Below are 27500 nucleotides of genomic sequence, written 5' to 3'. Positions count from 1 at the left end.
AGTGCACCTCATTCGGTTCACTGTAGGCATTACTTAAAACAAGTTTTTGCAGCGTCCTTTCGGCCTCTAGCTGCAACCCCATGCATTCCTTTTGGTGTACCTCCGTTTTTACGTCTTTCTACCATCTGACTTTCCACCCTCTCTAACAATTACTGCGAGGTTTTCCTCCTGTTACACCTTTCAACCCTCTACTCTCAATTCCCCTTTCAGCGCTGAATGACCTCATTTTGGGTTGAAGTTCTGGAATGTCTGACTAACCTCTGACGTTATCAGTTCATTTGCCAAGTAACTTGCGACCATAAATGATTCACAAATTAATAAGTAAAACGAGCTTAAACACTTCGACGTCATGTCGGAAACATAATCAGCAGCCAGGTTGAAAACCAATCTGCGACAGAGAGCGGAGAGCGAATCTTTGGCCAGTGCTTGATATTCGTATGAAGTGGTGAAGCCACCAGGAAGTTGTTAACTTGTATGCAACTTGCGTGATGTGTGTGCAACATGTTGACGACATATTGAGGTAATGTTGTGACATTGAGGTCATGTTGACGACATGTTGAGGTCACGTTGACGACATGTTGAGGTCAAGCTGGCGACATGTTGATGACATGTGTAGGATATGTTTAGGTCATGTTGATGACATGTGGATGATATGTTGAGGTGATGTGGATGACATGTGGAGGATATGTTGAGGTCATGGTAGTGACACGTCGATGACATGTCAATGACATGTTGAGGATACGTCAATGGCATGTTGATGACATGCCTTTCTGTAGCGTGCAAGCGCCCCCCCCCCCCCCCCCCCTTCTTCGTTATTAAGTGAACAGTTTGTAATATTTCGCTTGACATCAGCTATAAATGGCACTCCTGTTATTGTTTTAGGTATCAAAGTGCCGTTGTTCAAAGCGAGATTTTTACTCAAGTTCTTGGTGTAGGCTTCGCTTATTATTATTATTTTTTTTTTAGGTGTCATGAGCTGCCTTTTTGAACCAGCCATGATGTTGTTTCATACGTCTTGTTGCAATTGTAAGTGATTTAACATGGAATGTGATAGTTATTGTTATTATTATTCAGAAGATGAAACCTATTCGTGTGGAACATGGCCACCTAATGAAATTCAAGTTTCCAAAGAATATTATGGTGTTCATTAGGAAGAAGTAAGAGATCTTACTTATTAGAAAAAAATAAATTGATAATTAGATAAAAATACATTCAAATGGAATATACAAAGTACACCAGTATTGCATATTTATCTGTTATATGTGGCTGTGATTTTAAGTACCTTTGAAAGAAAGCTCGCCCAAGTGTGACCTATGAGAATAAAAGCTAATTATTCATGTTGATAAACACTCCGATCAAGAGGAGTGTCCAGGGAAACAATAGAAAGGATATATGAAGGGATTGTTGAGCCAACTGTCCTTTATGGAAGGGGAGTGTTGATGTTTGAAGATGCATGAAAGGAAATGTGTTGAAAGGGCGCGAGGAAATGTCTGCGTCGCAGTGTACAACAGTATGTAAGGTTGTAAAACCTTTGCTGATTTTTTTTTTTTTTTTTTTAATGAAGACGGGTGAAGAAACAGGCTCACACCTAATGAAAGAAACCTTAATTAAAAGTCTGATATGTGTAATACCTAAATATGTATTTTAATGTACATTCATTCTTGACGAAGCTCTCTCATTGTAAGCTGAGACAAGTTTATGATACTTTATATAGAATTTTAATAAATGTGCAAGGGGCAGCAATAATTAAATGACAACGTACTAGGTGTCAACAGGATTTGTTTGATATACGAATAGATGGATTTTCTCTCTCTCTCTCTCTCTCTCTCTCTCTCTCTCTCTCTCTCTCTCTCGCAAGTCACAAGGTGTCAGTAAGATTGATCGAACATATGAGCAGAAGGACATTCTCTCTCTCTCTCTCTCTCTCTCTCTCTCTCTCTCTCTCTCTTGTGAGAACTCCTTTACATACAACATATGTGACACGTGGAATAAACTGCCACCAGAAGTTGTAAACAGCAACAGTGTGGAAGAGTTTAAAAGAAAGCTAGACAAAATCATTAGGACTCTGTGAATGCACAGTCAAACCTGCTCCTGTAGATAAGTGAGCACAAGATGTCTCCTCAGATGGACTAACAAGTCTTTGAGACATCCTAATCCTTGTAATTCCTTGTAACTCTCTCCCTCTCTCTCTCTCTGCTTGACTGCGCTCGTGACCTTTGCCTTCGTCGGCAGACAAACGCCGAAGAAGGAGGAACACGGGAGGTTCTGGCGATCAAATCAATAGTGGACAAAACAAGAGGAAGAAATCGATTTCTGTTATGAAGTTGTCGAGAGAGAGAGAGAGAGAGAGAGAGAGAGAGAGAGAGAGAGAGAAGCTTCGTCGATGCCGACCCGTATGTCTTGTGTCAGTCTGACATTACCGAATCTTTTTTTTCTCTCTCCTCTCTCTCTCTGTCTCTCTTTAGGTAGTCATTCTCCCATTGCATTTAGGCTGACTTTTTTTTTTTTTTTACAAGGCTATTTCAGAAACCTCATCGCCACACGCTACTTCTGACAGACATTTCCATTTAAAATTTTTTTTTTTTTTTTTTTTTTTTCTTTTTTTTTTTTTTTTTTTTTTTTGAGGGGCGTAGAGGGGGCTGGGTTATCATATCCTGAAAATGGTTTGCTCAGAAAGTGATGCCATTACCTTCTCCAAGGGCGTCGCTTCGCGTCGTGGACGTGGACGTGTGGCAGGTATTGTGTCCTGGACACCCTCCACCCTCCTTCCCCCCTACCCTCTGTCTGTTTGTATAGGGGGAAACGTGCCTCAGACGTGCTCTTTATACACACACACACACACACACACACACATATATATATATATATATATATATATATATATATATATATATATATATATATATATATATATATTTACTCTTCATGGTTTTCTGATCAGACATTTTTAACCATCTCGTAAACAAAAGTTTTTTCTGTGCTACTCCTTGGCACGTCTTGAGAGAGAGAGAGAGAGAGAGGGAGGCTCTCTCTCTCTCTCTCTCTCTCTCTCTCTCTCTCTCTCATATGCCCTACCTGCAACCCACAGCAGTCGATTACCAGCTAAGCAGGAAATCATCCTCTTAATTCACCGTAGGATTTTGGTATTTTACTAAAGGATACCACCACCCAGAACAGGACTCGAACTCAAACTACTCACTTTCTGAGCCGCGAGACTTCAAAAAAGGAGATCACGAACTTTTAATACCGACTTCTTTTCTTGAGATGATATTAAGGTATGCTACGGGTCCTCTAGGATACCTAAGGATTTTTTATTGAAGTAATCCCTATGGCGGGCTCTGAGGCACGTTTCATATGTCTTGGTAATGACTAGGACTTTTTTCAGAAGGGTGTAGTAGTAGTAGTAGTAGTAGTAATCCTTCGGTTTTGATGTTACCTCCTGTGCTGCTGGAGTTCTGATGTGGAGTTGCTGACGTTTTATGCGTTCACTTGTTTTGTATGTGTATATGAATATGTATGTACATATATGTCAGTGTGTGTATGTGTTTACTATGTACTATATATATATTATATATATATATTATATATATATAATTTATAATTATATATATATATATATAATATATTATAATATGTATAAATGTTTATTTATTTTATATTTATTCAAAATTTGTGTTTGTTTATACATATCTGTACTAGAGAGAAGTGTCATTTTCTAAGCTATTCCATCAGTATCAGTGAAGTGTGATTTACATCCCCCCGTAACCTCCCCCCCCCAAACAAATAAATAAAAATGTTGAAGTTAGGTACGAAAGCTAATACAAGGCGAGCTTATCGACCTTGACCTCTCCCGTTAAAAGGTCAGAATAGATTGCCCTGTGATAATTCCAAGAATTGTGTAACAGTTTTAGGATAAAGTTGTTTGAGTCTGTATGAAATGCGACCTTTAGGTCCAGTGGAACTACGATGCTTCACCTCATAAAAGTGGGACCCCATTTACTGGCTGCTGAGGAGGAAGAGCCCGTGCCAGCACAGGACTTAGTTAGTCTAGAATTTTAGATAGATACGTGTTTCAGATGTTAATGAAATGTTTATAATGCTTTTTGGGGGTGGGAACTTTACCACCGTAAGATAAAAAAACCGACCTTCAGATTTTCAAGGCTGTGGGATGAGGCGTTCGTCTCAAAAATACTTTTAAAATCTTGCGTAATTTCGGTCTCCCCTTAGGGAGGGAGGTTGTGCCGTCAGTGTACCAGTAGGCATGACTCAAGGTTTTTTGCGGCGTCCCTTTGGCCCTTAGCTGCAACCCCTTCCATTTCTTTCCCTGTACCACTGTGTTCACACATTCGCTTTCTTCCATCTTACTTTCCACTGTCTCCTGAATGTTGCTTCATAGCGCAGCTGCTTTGAGTTCTGTTACAACTTTCAAACCTTTTTTTGTCCTCAGTTTCTCCTTCAGCTCTGAATGACACCATAGGTCCCAGCGCTTGGCTTTTGGCCTAAATTTTTATATTGCGTTTGTATTCGATGGTTTTGGTCTATCACAATCACCCGCAGTCTCTGGAAGCTCTTTTTTTTTTCCTCCATGTGTTCCCTTCCAGACAGGTCTTGTCACAGTAATTTATAGACTCATCTCATCAGTAAAGTTGACAGTTCCGTTGATGTGATTTCCATCCAATTTTATTTTGTTCTTATTCTGTATCTTCAAATTTCTTTTTTTTTATTATTCTGTGTCTTATTTCCTGCTTTATACTGTTTGCAAGCTGTTTTAAGGTGTACTGCTATGTAAACCTCGTTTTTAGTAACCTGTTAAAAGTACATTGAAGATTGGTTAACATTTGTTTACTTACGTTGATGGCAATTTCAAGCTACGATGAACTGAGATAAAACTGTCATATATCTAAGAGCTGTGGAAATCTTAGTACGAAAAGGGACGTGTGTATCACTTTTCTTAGGAAAAATTTTTTTGATTCCAGTTTCTTAAGGAAAGGATATTCTTGGAGAAATGTATTGAAAGCTCGAATTGTCAGTTGCCGTAAATATTGCAATAAAATTAATAGACAAATTTTATAGTTTTGAATGCATAGCTACAGCCACAGAAAGGTAGATGACAGATTTTATAGTTTTGACTGTATAGTTACAGCCACAGAAAGGTAACAAGTTTTACGAGACGATCGAGATGCTAAATGTCACTAACATCGGGTAGATACAGATGGAAATGGTTGGAGATGAAGTAAGATGCTGTCATTAGGTGCAACTCTGGAATGACCTGCAATTTCTCGTGCGACTGATGATATCTCCTGTTGATTTAGGGATGTTAAAAACCTGTATTCTATGTTCTTTTCATTCAGTTTTCCGTAAGCCTTGATGAAGTTTTGAATTGGGTGAATGAGAAACTACTATTGCACTGAAAGCTGTTTATTCAACCATATGAACACGTAGTAGTAAAGTGTTACTTGAAGACCATATTGGTAATATATTCTTGGCTATTCACATTTAGACACCCATTCAGTTTCCCTTAAACTTTGATGAAGTTTTCGATCTTTTGATGTGAGATAACTGCTATTGCACCGAAAGCCGATTCGGAAGGTGTTACTTACTGTGAAACGAACTTAGACCTCTATTTCTCTGCTTCGTTGGATTTTCATCTTCTCAGTTATATGGAGGAGATAAGATTGAGAGTGAGTTACGTACATACCGTCCCTGCCTCTTTATTGTACGCCATTAAGATAAAAGTCTGAGGCAGAGAAAAAGGTGTTGGATTCGATCTCCCATTATGTGCCGTGTTTTATGGAGGTTGTATAAACGTAAGAGCAGTGACCCTGGGAGAGGGGGCGGGAAGGTGGGGGGAGGCGTGTGGTTTGATAGCGGGTTAATTTTCCAGGTACAAATAGGCTGTAGATCAATTCGATAAGGCGTGTCTGTTATTGGTGTGGTTTAGGATTCTCCCGAAAGGCCCTTACGGCTGCCTCTGTAGATTTGTGGTCGTGAGGCGTCACTCGCTGGTTACTGAACCCTGATTTGAATAAGCCTTCAAGGGGGATTTTATCTCACAGAATGACCAACAGGAGTAGTGCCAGGTATACTGTGGGCATTACTGCAGGTTCGTCATAGTGCATATGCTTTGAGGTTTCCCTCCTGTTACAACTTTCAAACCTCCTTCAACCTCAGTTGTCCTTTCAGGCTGAATGACCTTATAGGTATCCCAGCATCTCTTGGACTGTGGCCTAAATTTTATATTCGGGTGCCCATCCAATTCCTTGTTTTTCTTACGTTAATCATTATTGTTGGTTTTATCAACCAGTCTTTCATTACAACTAAGTTTCGGTTGTTTTGTGATGAAGAAGCCACCTGTTGTTTATTCTTTCATTATACTCTGTATTTCAAGTGTCTTTTGATAGGTGTCTGATTTGCAGTTAGCTTATTTACAGTGCTAGAAAATCCCTAATAGACCCATAAATACATATAGTATATAATGGGGCTGGACGTATAGTTAAATGACATTTACTCTGGGTTTGTGTGTCAGTACTTTGCAAATTCAGATCAAACCAAAGGACTCTGTATATCATTTGTTTGCTGATAGATTTTTGGATGTGATCGAGGTTTGAAACCTGAATTCTCTGCTGCGTTTATTCAAGACTTTCAAACTTTATATGAATTTTATGAATAATACCACGAGGCTGCTAAATTAACAGAGGGGTAATGGAACAAACAGTCCCTGTTTCGACAAATTGGCGTATATATACATTTTTTCTTTAAGTTTAGATTTTTGCAGTAAGTTTTTTGAGTTTTCTAGTAGGCTTTTGAGTTTTCCAGTAAGTTTTTTTAGTTTTCCAGTAAGTTTTTGAGTTTTCCAGTTAGCTTTTGAGTTTTCCAGTAAGCTTTTGAGTTTTCCAGTTAGCTTTTGAGTTTTCCAGTAAGTGTTTGAGTCTTCCAGTAAGCTTTTGAGTTTTCCAGTAAGTGTTTGAGTCTTCCAGTAAGCTTTTGAGTTTTCCAGTAAGTTTGTTCATATTCCAGTAAGTTTTTTTTTATTTTTCCAGTAAGTTTATTTTAGTTTTCCAGTAATTTTTTGAGTTTTACAGTAGGTTTTTGAGTTTTCCAGTAAGCTTTTGAGTTTTCCAATAAGTGTTTGAGTTTTTCAGTAAACTTTTGAGTTTTCCAGTAAGCTTTTGAGTTTTCCAGTAAGTGTTTGAGTCTTCCAGTAAGCTTTTGAGTTTTCCAGTAAGTTTGTTCATATTCCAGTAAGTTTTTGAGTTTTCCAGTAAGCCTTTGAGTTTTCCAGTAAGTTTATTTTAGTTTTCCAGTAAGTTTTTGAGTTTATACAGTAGGTTTTTTCGTTTTCCAGTAAGCTTTTGAGTTTTCCAGTAAGTGTTTGAGTTTTCCAGTAAGCTTTTGAGTTTTCCAGTAAGTGTTTGAGCTTTCCAGTAAGCTTTTGAGTTTTCCAGTAAGCTTTTGAGTTTTCCAGTTAGTGTTTGAGTCTTCCAGTAAGCTTTTGAGTTTTCCAGTAAGTGTTTGAGTTTTCCAGTAAGCTTTTGAGTTTTCCAGTAAGTTTATTTTAGTTTTCCAGTAAGTTTTTGAGTTTTACAGTAAGTTTATTTTAGTTTTCCAGTAAGTTTTTGAGTTTTACAGTAGGTTTTTGAGTTTTCCAGTAATTTTTTTTTTTTGAGTTTTACAGTAGGTTTTTGAGTTTTCCAGTCAGAGGATCTCAGCTTTTGATACTGTATAACATGTCATGAATGACATCACGAAGCTGCTAAATTGATAGAGGTTTTAATGGAACAAACAATCCCAAGTTTCATATCCCTTTTTTATTTTATTTATTTATTGAGTTTTCCAGTCAGAGTATCTCAGATTTTGATATTCTATAAAGTGTCAAGATTTCAGCTGCGTGCGTTGTAAGATTTTCCAACAAAGTCTCTTCAGAAGATGATTTCATTAGAAGCGCTGAATAAAATCAGAATCTTTGAAGCCCATTTTCTCAGGATGATGGAAACAGAAAAATGACTTGTGCCAATTTTTCAAAATTGGGACGGAACGTGACAGATGACCGGATATCTGAGAAAAGGATATGTATACTTACTTATATTGTATTCCTTGCCTGAGGTCGGTCGTCAGTGCCTGACCTAATATGTATAGGCTATATATTAAAAAAGAATTATAACTACGTGAAGTCCGTCATGCAATATCTGCAGACATATTTTTGACGCGAGACTTAATTTATTTCCAAGTATTCATAATTACCTATCCTCCACCATTTTCATCACGATTTTTAAAGCATCCAGAGTGACGACTCTCTCTCTCTCTCTCTCTCTCTCTCTCTCTCTCGACATGAATCCATCCTGAGACCTACGAAGAAGAATCACGCTCACCCGATATGCGTGAATCACTTGCGTCAGTCAATTTGTGTGTGTAACGAGTCTTGGTGGGTTATATAATAAGTAATCGTGATTATCATATTCCTTATCGTGATCTTTTGCGTGTAATCATTCCCGGCGAGGTTGTGTGTGTGTGTGAGAGAGAGAGAGAGAGAGAGAGAACTTAATGCATTAAATTCTTCATGTATGTTAGAGAGAGAGAGAGAGAGAGAGAGAGAGAGAGAGAGAGAGAGAGAGAGCCCTCGTCAACTCTCGCAGGACATAAACGCAACATTTTGTAATCTCCTCGAGTTACCTCCAGACACGATCTCTCTCTCTCTCTCTCTCTCTCTCTCTCTCTCTCTCTCTCTCTCTCTCTCTCTCATGGCGATAATGACGATGTTGGTTTGGGAAAGTGATGGTGTTTTGTAACTTATCTCCAACATCACACCGCAACATCGTAGATTGCTTGTGAGATGCTCAGAGATTACTACTATGTAGCATTTTGTTCCTTATTGTTCCTTGTAGGATGTTGAGATGATTTTTGTTTAAAGGAGAGGACGTTATTATTCTCTCTCTCTCTCTCTCTCTCTCTCTCTCTCTCTCTCTCTCTCTCTCTCTCTCTCTGTAACACACATACATGAGGCATTTAATGCACTGCATTCTCTCTCTTAAATCTCCAACACGCACAGAAAGCATTCTCTCTCTCTCTCTCTCTCTCTCTCTCTCTCTCTCTCTCTCTCTCTCTCTCTCTCTCATTGATTCTGATTAAACGGAGAATTCACACACACTTGAGAGAGAGAGAGAGAGAGAGAGAGAGAGAGCCATGAATCTTGGGGAAAGGGGTGGGGGGTGATTTTATACCTGGACGTTTTCTACCCTCTTCTAACTGACCATGCATTCTTTTTCATATTTCAGCGCATAATTTGCATAATGATTAGTGGAACATCTTCCATGATGTATATATAAAGCTGCGACTCTTCTCCTAACACACACAAATACACACATATATATATGCAAATTGTTCATTTAAAAAAAAAAAGGTTTGATGATTAAGTTAGAAGTGGATAGGAACTGACCAGGTAAACAAATAAACTGCTTCCCAGTATTATGGCTCTCTCTCTCTCTCTCTCTCTCTCTCTCTCTCTCTCTCTCTCTCTCTCTCTCTCTCTCTCCGAGTTTGTTTTTTTTCACAGGTGTAGGGGTATATCATCGTCGTATATGGCGAGACATTTCTCAATCGTCGTCCGATCTTCACGGCCAGGTAGATCACCTTTGTAAGGGTAGAATTAATGACTCGGATAAGGAGAGAGAGAGAGAGAGAGAGAGAGATATTCACTGAGCTGGTGCTGGTTCCGGGAGGTTGGTTTGGTGTATTGGGGCTGACACATGAGTCATTTTTTATTCTTCCTTTTTATTCCTACAATAGTCTTGTAAAGTACCTTGATCGGTATCGCACACTTGGGCCGTTTATTGAAGGTAATAATAATAAGGGTTTGTGTGTATATGTGTGTTGTGGTATGTTTGCTTTGTATATGATGTACTGTTTGTGATGAAGTTGGATTGCTGGTGCTTACAGTCCATATGTGAGTATGTGTGTGTTTGTGTTCAGGTATGTTTTTTTTATATTTATGATATGCTTCTTTTTATGCAGGTGATTGCCGTTGTTTGCATTGCATGATTGAAAGTATTCCTTTTCTGTGATTGTATACATTTATAATTACTGATTAAAAAATTAGTTCTGTTGTTAAAACTTGTGGGAGTAAACAGTTAATTTCAGACAACAAATCCAGCTTTTACCTCTGAAAGACAATGACGTCATATCTATGTCCTTCAGAAAGCGGAATTTTATTGACGAAAGCGAACTCTGCCCTCACTGAAAAAAATCGTAATGCCTCTGATTTGCTGGATTTCCTTCGCTTTGGGCAAAGCAAGAAGTCACGTGGTTTGGGGAAACGAGCAGTTGGTAAAAAGTCAGAAGAAAGTAGTGACGAGAATGGAAAAATTAATAAATGAATAAAAGAAGAGGAACATGGATGCTGTTCATATGAGATCATTTTGGTTTTGGCTCTAAGTCTTGTTCCCTGAGTGCACCTGAAATAACGTATTCCCGTTGGTTTTTTTATACATGTACATTTTCATCATAACATTACATAAGGTACAATTTAGACCAATCTTGACCCTCACAAAGTAATTATTTTCTAGACTTTTTTTTTTTAATAATTGTCTCTTTGCTCAGTATTTTGGTTATATCTTTGCCATAAATAACGCGTTGATTTTCTATATATATATATATATATATATATATATATATATATATATATATATATATGTATATATATATATATATATATATATATATATATATATATATATATATATATATATATATTCTATATATAGTGATATATATATATATATATATATATATATATATATAGATATATATATATATATATATATATATATTATATATATATATATATATATATTATATATATCTATATATATATCTATATATATATATATATATATATAGATAGAGAGAGAGAGAAAATCAACGCGTTATTTCTGGCAAATTAAACCAGAGGCAAAGACATAACCATATATATATCTATATATATATATATAGATATAGAGATTATATATATATATATATATATATATATAATATATGTATATAGTATATATCTTAATATATATATATATATATATATATGTATATATATATATACATACACATGATTTTCACTTGAACATATAAATTACAAAAGGTACATTTTAGATATATCTTGACTCTCACGTCAACAGAGTTATGTTTCAGACTTTTCTTTGTAATTGTCATTTTAATCAACATCTAGGTTTATTTCAGTGCTTTTCGGTACAATAAACATATACTAGATTTCTTGAGAAGAGGTAAACACCTTCCCTTTATGAATGATAAGGTCAGCAAAGAGAATCGTTTACTTTTTGTGACTAAAATGCCCGAATATAGACGGGGGCAGTTTTTATTAATCTCAAAGCCTGTAGTTAACTGGGGTTTTGCTTTAGGAATTCATTAGCCCATTCGTGTATTCAAAGTAGACTCGGATTCACATCACATAAGCTGGAGTCACCTAGAGATTTAGAAGAGTTTTGAATAACGCCTTTTTTATTTTATTTATTTATTTATTGATTTTTTCATCTGATTGAATTCTAAATAACTCCGTTTTTATGACCGGTCGCTATCCCCAAGTAGATAGACATTTTATGTATATTTTTGTAATTTATTTATTTATTTAGTTATTATGTATTTTTTGCGTATCTGATTGAGTTTTAGATGACATCGCGTTTATGACCGGTCACCATATCTAGGTATATAGACATATCATGTTTATTTTTGTAATTTTTTTTTCTATTTTATTATTTATTTTTTTCGTATCTGATTGAGTTCTAGATGACATCTTGTTTATGACCGGTCACAGTACCAGGTAGATAGAGATTACATGTTTTATTTTTTTATTTTTGTTTTGTTTTGTAATTCATTCATTTGTTTTTCCATCTATCTATAGGATATTTGATAAAGATAAAAAGCTGCAGATTAAGATATTGACATGTAAAGAACAGCAGTTTCCGTTGTGCATGCGAGTTGAATCTCAGTCTTTGCGCTTTTTCTCAGTTCCAGTGATCCTTTAGTCCTCAAAACTGTTGGTCTGTGGAACGGCGTCCCTGAGGGTGGCGTGCAGTTAGGGCTTCAGAGGTTCAAGAGGAAATGTGATGCATTACTACCCTCATACAATTCTCCTCTTATTGGAATAATTTTCTTGAATGTTTTCTATTTATTTATTCATTTGTTAATTTATTTAAGCTTGAATTTCAAGTCAGTGGTTCCTGTGGGCATGTTCCATATGGATAGGTTCATCTTCTGAATATGATAATAATAATCATCATAATAATTTATACGAAATTGTAATGAAAAAATAATTGATAGCAGCTCTAAGCAAGCTCTTACAAAGGTACTGTTCAGATTGTTGAGATATTCCCATTCCAATATGAATCTAAAGCTCCATTCCAGAAGCCGGAATACTCGAGAGAGAAAAGGCAGGTGAGGAAGAAATTGAGGGACGCAGTAGAGTCCTTAAGCAAATAGAAACGAAGTCCTTCTCCCCCTTCTGGGAATTTGGTAGGATACGCGGCAGAACTGAATCTTGTTAATGATGTTTATCCAGTGTAGAAATAATGGTTGGGATTTTGTTTATCCTTCCTGAGATGTATCTCCTTCTTCTTCTCTTTCTCCTTCTTGTTTCTAAGACCATCCAAGAAAGGTTCCTCTCCTATCATTTGCATGAATTTTTGACTGGCAAGGGGGTGGGGGGGGGGCGGTTTCGGCGAGTGGAGGGGATTTCCGGATCTTATCTCCGACCGAGTGACGTTTTCGGTAAATTCGGTCCTAGCCGAATGACCGAGATTAGGTCTGAATAAGCTGTACTAAGTGGCTTCAGGAGGGCGACCGTTAATGCTTATCATTTCGGGAAGGATGAAACGAAGACTTTTTTTAATTCTTCCGCTGTACCTGTTCGCCATTCGTACTGGAATGGAATGAAATGTAAAAATCTGTCGCCAAAGGCCAGACGCCGGGATCCATGAGAGTTCACTCAGCCGAAAGTGAAACCCTGAAGGTAAAAGAAATTTTTGAAAGGAGTACGAAACGATTATCATGAGAGGGTTGAGGAAAAGAAGATGGAAGAAAGAGAATATGAACGGAGGTACAGTAAAAGGAATGAAAGTGGTTGTAGCTATGGGCCGAAGGGACGCAGCTGCGTAGAGCCCCTAAGGAATGCCCACACAGTGCACCATATATATATATATATATATATATATATATATATACATAATATATATATATATATATATATATATATATATATATATTTAGTGAATGAATATATATACGTAGGCATTGTAAGTTGTGCAGTGAATGTACAGGTTTGGAAAGATCCATTGACGTAATTTGCCACAGGTAATTGATGAAAAGGTAATATCCAATTGTATCTTGATCGTCTTATTAGGATTTGAATGGTAATTTCACAAAAGGGAAACCCATATTAGGATTTGGAAGTTCAGGCGTAAAATTGAGAGATAAATTGCCTTATATAAAGATCGCATGATATCTACGGTCGTGAATGGGATCATCCCATACGGGGTATGATTCGTTCACGAAAGGAACTTAAGGTCGAATCAGCAATTAGGAGGCCTAAACGTCTTTTTCTGGCCTCTTGTTGATGTGGTCCCGTAGGATTCCTGATCAGCATCTTTTTTTTTTTTTTTTTTTTTTTTTACGCTTGATATATCGAGACGGGGTTCAGTGCTCTGATCTTTTAGCCCCCCCCCCCCCCCCCCCCCCCCCCCCCCCCCCCCCCCCCCCCCCCCCCTCTCTCTCTCTCTGCTCTCTCTCTCTCTCTCTCTCGTTCAAGTTTTTTATTTTCTTATTTCCCTCTGATATTTTCCGTCTTTTGCAAGAAGTAGTTAGTTCATTGGACACATAATTTACATGTGTTTCTATATGTATGTATATATGTATGTGTATATATAGATATATATATTATATCTATATATATATATATATATATATATATATATATATATTATCTTTTATTGTGTGTGTTCTCAATGAAATTCAAAGAGAAGTGTTATATTTCCCATAGCAAATAAACCATGCAAAAGGTTGGAAAATATTAAAACAATATTTAAAAAAATTTAAATAAGCATTTAGTAAATGAAAATTATCATATACAAATATATATTAGATATATAAGATATATAGATATATATATATATATATATAATACGGAATATAATATAATATTATATATACACGCAAACGCATTTACATTCAACACTTACACCCACACAGCATACATACTCATATAGAGTAAGGTACAGTACATTTTAACGCCATAATTTCTTATATATACAATTTTAAAGTTTTTTCAGTATCAGGTTTTCAATGTTTTAATAATGTTTTAGCTTGTTTTTGTGTTTTAAATTCAAGTTTCTTGTTTTTAGACTTTGTGAGTTTTTTAACCGAGTCTTTTAAAATTTTTATTCTAATACAGCCCTGATGATGAGACATGTGGTCTCGAAAATTTGGCCAATAATTTAAAATGCTACGATGGCTGTTTGCTGTTTTATTCCTACTGAATCTGCGGCGTTCTAGATGCCCCAAGCTTCCAGTATATATATAAATGATAATAATATAATATTCATATAATATATATAATATAATATATATTATATAATATATATTATTAATATGATATATATTATAAATAATAAGATATAATATAATATATATTATATAGATTAATATTTATATAAGATATAGATATAGGTATATGTATTATTATATAATATATAATATAATATATATATATATATATATATATATATATATCTATATAGCTTGGATCTCTGATTTTTAAGACAAAAGACATGAATAGTTAAAAGACATGAATAGTTAGAAGTACGTTGGATATAGTGACGACTGTCTAAAAAAAAAACCTGGGAAAACAGAATCTTGGAGAGAATGCGGAAGCTTGACTCAAAAAGGTGCAGGAAAAAGTCAGTGAAATAAAACTTTTATGTAACCCGCTGTATAAGAATGTATTTATTATTTAATACTTGTGTATATTGCATATACACTTGCAATTTTTATTTGTTTTCGAGTTCTTGATAATAATAATAATAATAAAAAAAGATTTATGTTGATTTAACTCAAACATATTGGAATGTTGATAGCCTGGTCTTCTGTTGACTTTTGTTGATTAAGACTTAATAATATAATGCCTTTTGCTTATTGTGAATTCTTCTTTTATAAATATGTTTATTTTATTTTCTCCTCGGAATTTCTCTCTTTATTTTACGTTGAAAACTGAAGGAGTCAGATTTTATGAGCACAGTGGCATTTGCAGATATTAGCAATATCTTGGGTAACATTATTGCAAATTCGCAACAAGATATCCAGTCATTAGCATTGTTGTTGAAGTCGTAAGTCAGACTTAAGCCCAGCGAAATCCTTGGTTTATCGCGGGCGCCATCTCTCTCTCTCTCTCTCTCTCTCTCTCTCTCTCTCTCTCTCTCTCTCTCTCTCTCACTTTGTATGTGTGAACTCTCTCTCTCTCTCTCTCTCTCTCTCTCTCTCTCTCTCTCTCTCTCTCTACATGCACTAAGTTTTATAAATGAGTCTCAGATTCAAGATTCGTTGTAAGAATATTTTGTGTTCGATATCTTTATATTGACGATGATTTTCTGTTGGAAGATTATCTCAATATCTTACTCTCTGTCAGTCTGTTGTTTTTGTAATATCAAAGAAATTGTTCCTGTATTGAATTAGAATTTCAAATTTAATCATGTTGTTTATCCTGGCTGGGGTTTTAAAAACAAAAATATGCCGTGCCACCGTTTTTTAGGCATTGCTGGAGGTCCTTCGGTTATGCACCCTGCAACGTCTGTAGGCAATTGCTGGGAGGTTCCTTGCCGCGTCCCTTCGGCCTCTAACTGCAACCCTTTTCATTCGTTTTACTGTATCTCCGTTCATATTCTCCTTTCTTCCTTTTTTCTTTCTTCAGTCCTCTCTAATCAGTTGATTCATAGTGCAACTGGGAAGTTTTCCTCCTGTTACACCTTTCAAACCTTTCTACTGTCAGTTTCCGTTTCAGCGCTGAATGACCTTATAGGTCGCAGCTTTGGCCTAAATTCTGTTTTCTGCTCTATTTAAAACAAAATAAAACTCACTCACAATATCGCTAAATAATTTTTAAAGTTCGAACTCCGCGAGTGCTTATACAGTGTCATAGAACTTGCTGACCCAGCGAAAGTTCCAGAAAGATTATTATGGTCCCCCGGCGTCTGCTGAGGTCAGCAGGGGTCATTGAGGGTCACCGCGGTAGGCTGCTTAAAATTTAGCGAACCCAGGCATAGTCACTCATATTTCGCTTACGATAAAGATCTCAGTCGGATGGCGTGGCATTCTGAGAGAGAGAGAGAGAGAGAGAGAGAGAGAGAGAGAGATGGGTCGTGAACACAGTTGATTTATAATAGGAAATATTTTGTGACATTGTCAGTTATATACTATGTGTTTTACCTTTTCATGTCTATAGCTGGTCGGGAAATTATGATGCTATGTGGTGCTTATGACTATATATATATATATTATATATATAGATATATATATATATATATATATAATATATATATATATATAATAATAAAGCAACCAATGTTGCAGTGTTTATTCTGAGAATTTTGTTTTCGTTTTGCATATTTATTTTTATTCTTCACATCATGTGGGCACGTGTCTCATATTTATTATTATTATTATTATTATTATTATTATTATTATTATTATTATTATTATTATTATTATTATTATCAGAAGATGAAACTTATCCCTAAGAACAAGCCCACAAAAGGGGCACTGACCTGATTGATATTCAAGCTTCTAAACATATTAAGGTGTCCATTAGGAAGAAGTAAGAGGAAGTAAAAGGAAATGCAGAAAGAAGAAAGATACCACTTGTTAAAAAAAGAAGAAAAAAAAATAGACTGATAAATAGATAAAAATGTATTATAATTCTTACTTATGCTTATTCCTCGCATGTAAATCTCTCTCCCTATTAATGTACGAAGAATATTATTCGGTTATTTTCCAAGAGTATGTTTTTTGAGTTGTTTGTTTATCTGGGGTTTCTTGTCGGGTTTCTTCTTTTGGGACGATTTTCCTCCTCCTCCTCCTCCTCCTCCTCCTCTCCTCCTCCTCCTCCTCCTCCTCCTCCTTCTTCTTCTTCTTCTTCTTCTTCTTCTTCTCTCCAATGACTACAAATAAATCAGGTGACAACTGTGTGCATCAGATAAGGCGAAGATATATGTTATGCTGCAAAAAAATGATGCGTTTGATATAATCGCCGTATACCCGTGGACGGTAGCCAGGATATGTAGCTGTATAATGCTGATAAAGGCCGAGCCAAGATTCTCCTGTATTTTATTAATATGTTAACTGTCGCTGGGCGTGTTTGGGCTGAGTCTTCCTTCTAAAGCGGGGGAAAGTGTTAGTGGAAAGTTATTTATTTATTTATTTATTTATTTTTTTTTTAGTGGGGTTTTGGTGTCAGGGGCTTTGTTTTTATACGAGTTTGGTTTTCAGAAAAGCTCTGCTCTCTCTCTCTCTCTCTCTCTCTCTCTCTCTCTCTCTCTCTCTCTCTCTCTCTCTCTCATTGTTTTTATACATAATAGTCTCTTAGAGATGAGTGAGCACGCGATGTCTCCTCGGATGGACTACTAATAAGATTTTGTGACATCCTGATCCTTGTAACTCTCTCTCTCTCTCTCTCTCTCTCTCTCTCTCTCTCTCTCTCTCTCTCTCTCTCTCTCGCTTTTCATCTGAAGATATTTGTAATAAACTTTTTTTAAAAATATACTTTTAAGATTATTAATAATAATTGCAAATACACCTCGGTAGACTTCTGCAGCGCGCTCGATTTATCAATGAATTTCAAACGAAGGTCGTCAGACCTTACTAAGTATCTCGGGCGTGTTAAGAAGTGACGTCAGGAGGCAGAGGCGCCTGATTCGTGGGTTGCCAAGTGTCATGGAGGAAGGTCTGAGTTGCGAGAATGCTAGACGCGAGGCCCTGATATATAGTTTTCTAAGGAGGGTGTCCCATATAGAATATAGCAGCAGTGTTCGAAGAAATTTTTTTTAATCTCTCTCTCTCTCTCTCTCTCCTCTCTCTCTCTCTCTCCTCTCTCTCTCTATCCTAGATAATATATATATATATAATATATATATATATATATATATATATATATATATATAAATTTATATTTATAATTATGTAATGAATTATTTTTTGTAATTTAAGAGTACACTATAAATATAAAGAGCGCCATAAAAACTATACATATCTATATATATATATATATATATATATATATATATATATATATATATAGAGAGAGAGAGAGAGAGAGAGAGAGAGAGAGTTTTCTTTTCATTTTTGGTATGGCTTCCTTGTGACTATCTATTCTGAATGTTTATATTTTCCTTTCATTTGATGATGGGAATTTCTTTAAGTGTAAATAGAAAAGAATTTTATTTATTTATTTATTTATTTCAAGAACAGTTTTGTTATGATCTTTTACGATGCACGGTATCATTGTACATGACTGCACTCCTGATTTTGCATCTTTCAATCTTGCCGACTCTTAAAGCCTTCAACATTTCCTGCAAGCAGGCCTACTGTCGCCGAGAATGCCGTGGGTAATTCTATATTATTATTATTATTATTATTATTATTATTATTATTATTATTATTATTATTATTATTTTTATTATTATTATGACTGAACCCTATTGATATGAAAAAAGCCCACCATAGGGTCGGTCCACTGACTTGAAATTCAAGCTTCCAAAGAATATTAAGGTGTTCATTCGAAAGAAGTAACAGAAGGTATAGAAATAGTAAATACAGGAAAGAGGAGATCAGTCATTACAAAAACAGATCAATTAACAATTGAATAAATAAACAGAAATGCGAGTAAGTTTATTGAGCCTCTCTTTGTGTGTACGAATCACAAATATGAAGTAGAGAAACGATTATTACCGCTTTGGAACTTGCCATTTAACCGGAATGGGTCCATTTCATTAGCGGAGACCATTAGTTAACCATTAGTTAGCCATTATGCATATGCACGTTAACCACCCCCTACCCCACCCCCCTCCCCCAAATCAGTTTCCAGAGTCCTCGTAAAAGACTCGAGAGGGAGGGAATATAGGCCCCCGGATTTTTAAAGAGATGTGTCCAAACTATATCGAGTGTATATATATATATATATATATTTATAGTAGCGTGGAGTTTACCTCTGACCTATTGGCGGCACAGCTGAAAACGCGGACTGGTGATAGGAGGAAAACTCTGGCACTGGTGCCACAGTACAGTGCCTGCTGTTACTTTTTGGGCTTGTTACTTTTAGCCTGTTTGTTGTGACTGCTCCGTTGTAACTAGTATACATATTATTGCTTTTTATCGGGATTTTTTTTCCTTTTTCATTCCTTTTAGTATTTGGGTACATGAGGATGTGGGAAAAGTAGGTTTTATGTGTATAAATATTTATAAATACACACACACACATATATATAGATGTATATATATATATATATATATAATATATATATATATATATATATATGTATATACCTTTTATTTACACACACACACACACACACACACACACATCATGTTCCAGCATAATATATGACTTGAAATAATTCTTAAATTACCTCTCATAATCGGTTCGAAAACTGGAATCCATAAACACTAACACACACACACACGCGCGCGCGCGCACACGCGCACACACACATATATATATATATATATATGTGTGTGTGTGTGTGTGTGTGTGTGTGTGTGTGTGTGTGTGTGTGTGTGTGTTAGTGTTTTATGGATTCCAGTATTCGAAACCGATTATGAGAGTAATTTAAGAATTATTTCAAGTCATATATTATGCTGGAACATGAGCTTGCTTGTCCTCCTCCATTTTCCCTTTTGTAACTAATTTTATTTGTTTATTTTGTCTGTGTGTGTGTGTGTGTTTGTGTGTTTGTCAGTCTGTCACTTTGAACCTTTGTCACCAAATTTTCAGTTGACAGAGTAATATTATAAAAAAAATACTCATATTTCCACAATGGTTTTGTCCGGTTCTGTTTTTGTTTTCATTACAGCGTATGAATTGTACAAATAATAAAAAAGATATTAAAACTTCGCAAACAGAAGTTCGTGCAAAGATGCGGATTTAGAAATAAACTAGAAAGAGGCCGTGGAATTACAAAGCATCACTGGATATACAAAATCAAATAGATCTAAAAGATGGAGATTAACAGGGAAACATGACCCTCCGTAAATGTGGCACTTATATTCCCACAACTTTCAATTTGTTAATTCATGTTTAATCCCTGTAAATATTTATACATGAATTTTCTATTTTACTTTGATGGAAATCTGCGATATCAGGGAATGCCGGAACTACTTTCACTCAAACCAATTAAGTTTTCCTTGGCAAGTTAGTAGATATGACTGACATATATAGCAATAAATACTGCTTTTTTATTATATTTTGTATTTATCTTTTTATCTTTATCGTTTACAAACTTTTAGTATTTTATTTTATTTTATTTATTTATTTATTTATTTATTTATTTATTTTTGGGACCAAAGCGACCACGATCTTGCTACACACATTCCCAGGACCCGAAATGACAATCAAACTTCTCGCCCAAAATGTGACCCTAACTTCTTATCGCAGACGCCCTTGTATACTACAGTCCTTTCGGGAACTTATTTCTGACAGATGCTAAAAAAAAAAAAAAGGAGGGGGGGGGGGGGAGGGGGGGGGGGGGGGGGGAAGAATGAGAAGAATAAATCGGAGCCAGCAAAAACTTTCTCTTGACGTAGTTGGCGACGCAAGATGTCTCATCCTTTCAAGTATGTCTCGCCCAGGTGACTGGAATAGTATTTATGTGCAGAGCTTGAAGTTCGTGACAGCCGAGACGTCTTGTCAAGTGCTACTTTTTTTTTCTTTTATTATTATTTTTTAAGGGTTTAGGGCATTTAAATGACTATAGCCTTTTCTGACGCAGTGTAGTGACTGTATAACCTTCTCAGACGCAGTGTAGTGTCTGTATAACCTTCTCAGACGCAATGTAGTGTCTGTATAACCTTCTCAGACGCAGTGTAGTGTCTATATAACCTTCTCAGACGCAATGTAGTGTCTGTATAACCTTCTCTGACGCAGTGTAGAGGCTGTATAACCTTGTCTGACGCAGTGTAGAGGCTGTATAACCGTGTCTGATGCAGTGTAGTGGCTGTATAACCTTCTCTGACGCAGTTTAGTGGTAATATAACCTTGTCTGACGCAGTGTAGAGGCTGTATAACCTTGTCTGACGCAGTGTAGAGGCTGTATAACCGTGTCTGATGCAGTGTAGTGGCTGTATAACCTTCTCTGACGCAGTTTAGTGGTAATATAACCTTGTCTGACGCAGTGTAGAGGCTGTATAACCTTCTCTGACGCAGTTTAGTGGTAATATAACCTTGTCTGACGTAGTGTAGAGGCTGTATAACCTTCTCTGACGCAGTTTAGTGGTAATATAACCTTGTCTGACGCAGTGTAGAAGCTGTATAACCTTCTCTGACGCAGTTTAGTGGTAATATAACCTTGTCTGACGCAGTGTAGAGGCTGTATAACCTTCTCTGATGCAGTGTGGTTGTAGTATAACCTTGTCTGACGCAGTGTAGTGGCAGTAGAACCTTGCTTGATGCAGTTTAGTGGCTTTATAACCTTGTCTGACGTAGTGTAGTGTTTGTATAACCTTGTCTGAGGCAGTGCAGTGGCTTTATAACCTGTCTGACGCAGTTTAGTCAGTTTAGTAGCTGTATAACGTACTGACGCTGTTTATAGCCATGTCTAAGGCAGTTTAATTTGTGTATAACCTTGTCTGATGCAGTATAGTAGCTGTAAAACCTTGTCTGACGAACTTTAGCGGCTATAACATTGTCTGACGAACTTTAGCGGCTGTTTAACCTTATCTGACGCAGGTTATTAACTGTATAACTATATTTCTGTTTTATCCCTTGATTTATTTTATTCTGCTTATACATATTCACTGATTGTTGTTCGTTACGAAGTATATATGTTTTTGTTGTCTTTGGAGAAAGAATATCTTTTACAAATAGTTTTTGGTGATAAGGTGGTTTTGACTTAAGCGGGATGGACCTAGATTGCATAGAAATATATATATATATATATATATATATATATAATATATATATATATATATATATATATATTCCTTGGAACTGTCATGTCGTGTTTCTGTTGATATCCACTAGCTATCAAAATCAGTGGTACAGTTCCCCGGCGCAAGACATATATAAGAATTTCCGAATTACTCAAATAACGGTAACGAAAATATTGCACTTAAAAGTGACTGCATATTTCAATCGACGTGAGTATTATTATGTTTTGTCAAACGCAGATTGTTTCGAGATAGAAAAAAAAAAAGAGGTCCTGACGCTTTGATCGAAGTGTAGCCTGCGAATTCTCTTCTTAATTGTCATATAATTTTGTATTTTGTTTTGTTTTAATTTGGGAAAAAATCTTAGACCTTTATGCTGAGTCCACCAGAAAGAGAATACTGAATAATTTTCATATATTTGTCTTTTGCATTGCATCCTTTTTCTCTGCAGTCTCTTGGCTCTCTCCTTTATCGATCGTGTCTCCTCTTCCTCCTCCTCCTCCTCCTCCACCTCCTCTCAGGTAATTCCTCTCTCTCTCTCCTCTCTCTCTCTCTCTCCTCTCTCTCTCTCTCTCTCGGTGCCTTTTGTTTCTGAGCCCTTAGCAAATTAGTTCTAGTGCATTGTCCGGACTTTGTATTGAGCTCTTGTGGAAGGAATTTGAGATACTCGCTTCTGTTTGTTTTTTTTTTTTTTTTTTTTTTTTTTATTTTTTTTTTTTTTTTTTTTTTTTTTTTTTTTTTTTTTTTTTTTTTTGACAGGCATCTTATAGATACTTTGATGAAGTAAAAGGCATCGTTACACAAAATCTCGGATCAAACATTTAATATATATATATATATGTATATAAATGTGTGTTTGTGTATATATAAACATATATAGAATACTTATTACTAGTAAAAGATTTCTGTCACAACAGAATTCCATCCGATAAAAGGAGCCCATAAAGACGCCAACATATAGAAATAAATACTAGTATACTTCAGAGGCTGCCTTCTCTCTTATTAGATTTATTATTATATTATATATATATATATACATATATATATTATATATATTATATATATTATATATATATATATACTATTATAATATATTATATATATATATAACATATATATATATAAATAGTTTTATTTACATTCAATCATTTGATTCTGTTCGCTCTTAGGAACCGTCATTAGCTTTAAATAGCTTTTGAAGTCTTATCTTACCCAAATAAGTGATGGTATATATCCACTTTTTAATAAAAGTTCGAGACGCACTTTGAACGCGCCACCAATGGGAGTCTGAAAAAGGTGGTGAAGCTATGCATCACATGTCAGTGTAAATTGTAAACGTCATATGGATTTAGGATATTGAATAAAACAAGAGGTATATGTGGACTGGATACATTTACGGGTATTATACGCTTACCAGAAATGATCCGGACTTACAATAACATTTAGAACAGATTTTAGAAATGGTCAGCACGGCCAAAATGCGTGGAATGAAACGAGATGTTTTGGTTAATGGGGTCTGGATGATGCAAGCATTCTATACCCTTAGCAGAAATATTTAGGACTTAACATGGAAATGAACAAAATATAAGAAGTCAACACTTGCACCTAAATCTAATGGCAGCTGCTGTTCAGTTGTTTGAGATTAAGCTGGCATTATGCCAGCACGGGCTTTTGCTCATAGAGCAGCCCGTATGACGGCCATCTCCATCATCTTACTGAAGGCTTCAGAGTTTAGTATCATATCATTTCCGGACAACAAAGAGAGCAGGGAGAACAGTAGCAGGAGCAGGAGCAGAACCAATAGGAGGAGCAGGAACAGCAGCAGCAGCAGCAGCAAACAAGCAGGAACAAGCAGGCAACAGGGCAGCAGGCAGTGAGGGGACGATGCCTCATAAATAAACACCTGGAAACATGACGCCCCGGCTGAATAGTTCACGACCTGAGGGCCTCCTGATGGTGCCTCCTGGGTGACCCACGATGGTCTTTCTGCGCTCGGGTCAGGTCAGGGACAAGAAGAAGAAAAAGAAGAAGGTTGTTAGAAGAAGAAGAATAAGGAATAGGAGGAGGAGTTGGTTTAGATGGAGGGGTTAAACCTCTGTCCTGTTTTATTCATTCCTCTTGGTTTAGTATGTGTCAGTCCTCTCATTCCTCTCATTAATCTGCCATTAACATCTCTTGAATGAGTCCAATCAGCCCTACGTTGGCGGTAGTGGTTATGCACATCTCGTGTGTCGTACTGTTACATTTCTGACGTGGATGAATGTCATATCTCTTTAATTAATGTTGTCCGGACGTTTGGATACCCTAATATTACTTTGTAGTTCGTGAATCTATATATTTACACTTATAATATATATATATATATATATATATATATATAATATATATATATAATATATATATATATAAATAATATATATATAGTATAATGTTATAGGAGTAATCAACTCACAATCGCGCGTGGAACAGAAATGAATTCCTGACACACATCGGGATCGAACCCCGGGTTTTACAGTTGATAATAGCGTCCTTTACCTTTCATTTGACAGACTTGGGTTCGAACCGGATGGAGGTCAGTAATTTATATATAGATATATATTCTTGAACGATGATAAAAAAAAAACCGTTCGATGAATTATGCTTGAGAGTAGTAAATATAATAAGGTGCATTTTATAATTTTGAGGTCATCCAATTTTTACGAGAACCATTAATATCTTTCTATTTAAACGGTGACTTGATATAGGCATTCTCTCTCTCTCTCTCTCTCTCTCTCTCTCTCTCTCTCTCTCTCTCTCTCTCTCTCTCTCTCTCTCCTTTTTACAAATTCTTTCAATTTCCCCGATTTTATCCGTCTCTCTCTCTCGGAGAGCTGCGGCAACGAAACGTCTTAATAATCAAGAATGGCTGTATTATCTGCCCGAGGAATTCACACTACCAGCGTGCCTATAGATAAGGCGTGATAAGCGGTGTTCGGGAACAGAGGTGTAAAGAGATAAGAACAAATAAGTCATGTTGGGGATGTCTAGTCAGGCTCAAATTTTTTATTATTTTTTTTCTAAGGTATTATCTTTTTAAATATTCTGGTTAAATGTGTTTTTTAAATACACTGTGGTATTTTTCTTAAGATATCTTTTTAAATATTTTGTGTAAATGTGTTTTTTGAAATACACTGTTTATTTTTTTTAAATGTCTTTTTAAATATATATTCTGGTTAAATGTTTTTCTTAAATACACTGTTTTAAATATGTTTTTTAAATATACTGTTTTAAATTACAATTTTAAAAACTTTTTTTAGATGTACATTTTAAATATACTTATTTTTTAAATTTCCTGTTTTAAATGTACAATATTTTAAAGTAAACTGTTATTAATATACTTATTTTTTTAAATATACTGTTTTAAGTTTATATACTGTTTTTATATAGATAGGTTATATGTATTTTTAAATATGGTATTTTTTGAAGTATACCGTTTTGTAAATATACTTATTTATAGATACTTTTTTAAGTTACTATTTTTTTAAATATACTGTTCTTTAAATATACTGGTTTAAATATACAATTTATAAATACGTATACTATTTACATATATTATTTTAGATATACTATTTTTTTAAATATACTATTTTGAATATACTATTTTAAATATAGCTTTAAATATGACATTTTTAAAATGTAGTTTTAAATGTACTATTCAATTTAAATATACTATTTTTGAAATATACTGCATTTTAAATATACTGTTGTAAATATACTATTTCCGAATATTCTGATTTCAATTTTGTTTTTAAGTATAGTGTTTCGACAATTGAATACTACTACTACTACTACTAATACTACTACTGCTACTACTACTACTACTACTACTACTACTACTACTATTATTATTATTATTATTATTATTATTATTATTATTATTATTATTATTAATCAGAAGATTAACCCTATTCATACGGAACAAGCCCACCAAAGAGGGCACCGACTTGAAATTCAAGCTTCCAAAGAACATTATAGTGATCATTAAGAAGTAAGAGAAGTTCTCACTCATTAAAAACAAATAAATAAAGAAATTAGTAAATAGTAAATAATAAATATAGAAATATTTGGTAATGAATAGTAGATCTCAGATTAGCGGTTCAAATCCACCAAGGGGAGTTTTGTCTTATCTTGTATTTTCAGGGGGAGAGAGTGCCTGGTTACGATGTATTTCTGATAAGCAATAGCAGAAAAGAAATGACGGAACCGTCAATGGTCTGTCATGTTCAGTCTGGCGTGGAAATGCTGTTTTGGCAGGGATTCTTAATTAGGTTTCCATTGGTATTTATCGTTCATCTAATTGTTATATTCGTTACTGTGAATTGAAATTGTTAGACTAGATTCGCACGTATTGAATCTGGTACGTAAAAGGATACTTCACTCTGCGATGGTTATTTTATTTTTATTTTACGAAGGTTAAGTCAAGTGTAATGCACTTTTGCTGTACAAAGGTGTAATCTTATATATATATATATATTATATATATATATATATATATATATATATATATATACATATATATATATATATATATATATATATATATATATATATATATATATATATATATATATATATATATATGCTACCTCTTACATGTAGACGGTGCGACGTAGCTCAGCAGAATTCAGAGGGAAATGTCAACCCATATTCCCTGCCTGAAATAAACAAGAGAGAGAGAGAGAGAGAAGAAAAAAAAAATTTCAGACTAAAAGAAAAAAAAACTCACTCCTGTTTTTCCACGAGTTAGAGGGAAAAAGAAAGGAGAGAGAGGAAAAAAAAAATCCGGGACAAATTTCGATCAAAACAACACCTGTCTTTGCCTCTACTGAAGGGGAAACATGTTTTATTTTTAAACGCTTCCATTTGGTTTTCGTTTGAGGGAACTTTTTCCTCATATATACATATATATATATATATATATATATATATATATATATATATATATATATATTGATATATATATATATTGATATTTGTATCAATAACTACCTGAATGATGAACTGTATCATGTATTTGTTGACAATGAACAATAAGCGCCTCAGCGGCGTGGTTGGTATGGTATTAGCGTCCTACCTCGGTGGTCGCGGGTTCGATTCTCGGCCATTCCATTGAGGAGTGATAGATGTGTATTTCAGGTGATAGAAGCTCACTCTCGACGTGGTTCGGAAGTCACGTAAAGCTGTTGGTCCCGTTGCTGAATAACCACTGGTTCCATGCAACGTAAAAGCACCATACAAACAAACAAACAATGAACAATAATTCTACTGTTTATTGT

General features: G+C 35.2%; 1 protein-coding gene across 3 annotated transcripts in view; it reads left to right on the top strand.

Annotated features, from left to right (window-relative positions):
* LOC135216326 (cAMP-dependent protein kinase catalytic subunit 1) overlaps positions 1–27500 on the top strand; it is a 794959-nt gene that overhangs the window by 134166 nt on the left and 633293 nt on the right. The gene's annotated exons all lie outside the window — the stretch shown is intronic.

Source organism: Macrobrachium nipponense, chromosome 6, assembly GCF_015104395.2.
Source record: "Macrobrachium nipponense isolate FS-2020 chromosome 6, ASM1510439v2, whole genome shotgun sequence".
In the NCBI taxonomy this organism is placed as follows: Eukaryota; Metazoa; Arthropoda; class Malacostraca; order Decapoda; family Palaemonidae; genus Macrobrachium; species Macrobrachium nipponense.
This window is presented reverse-complemented; position numbering and strand designations above follow the sequence as displayed.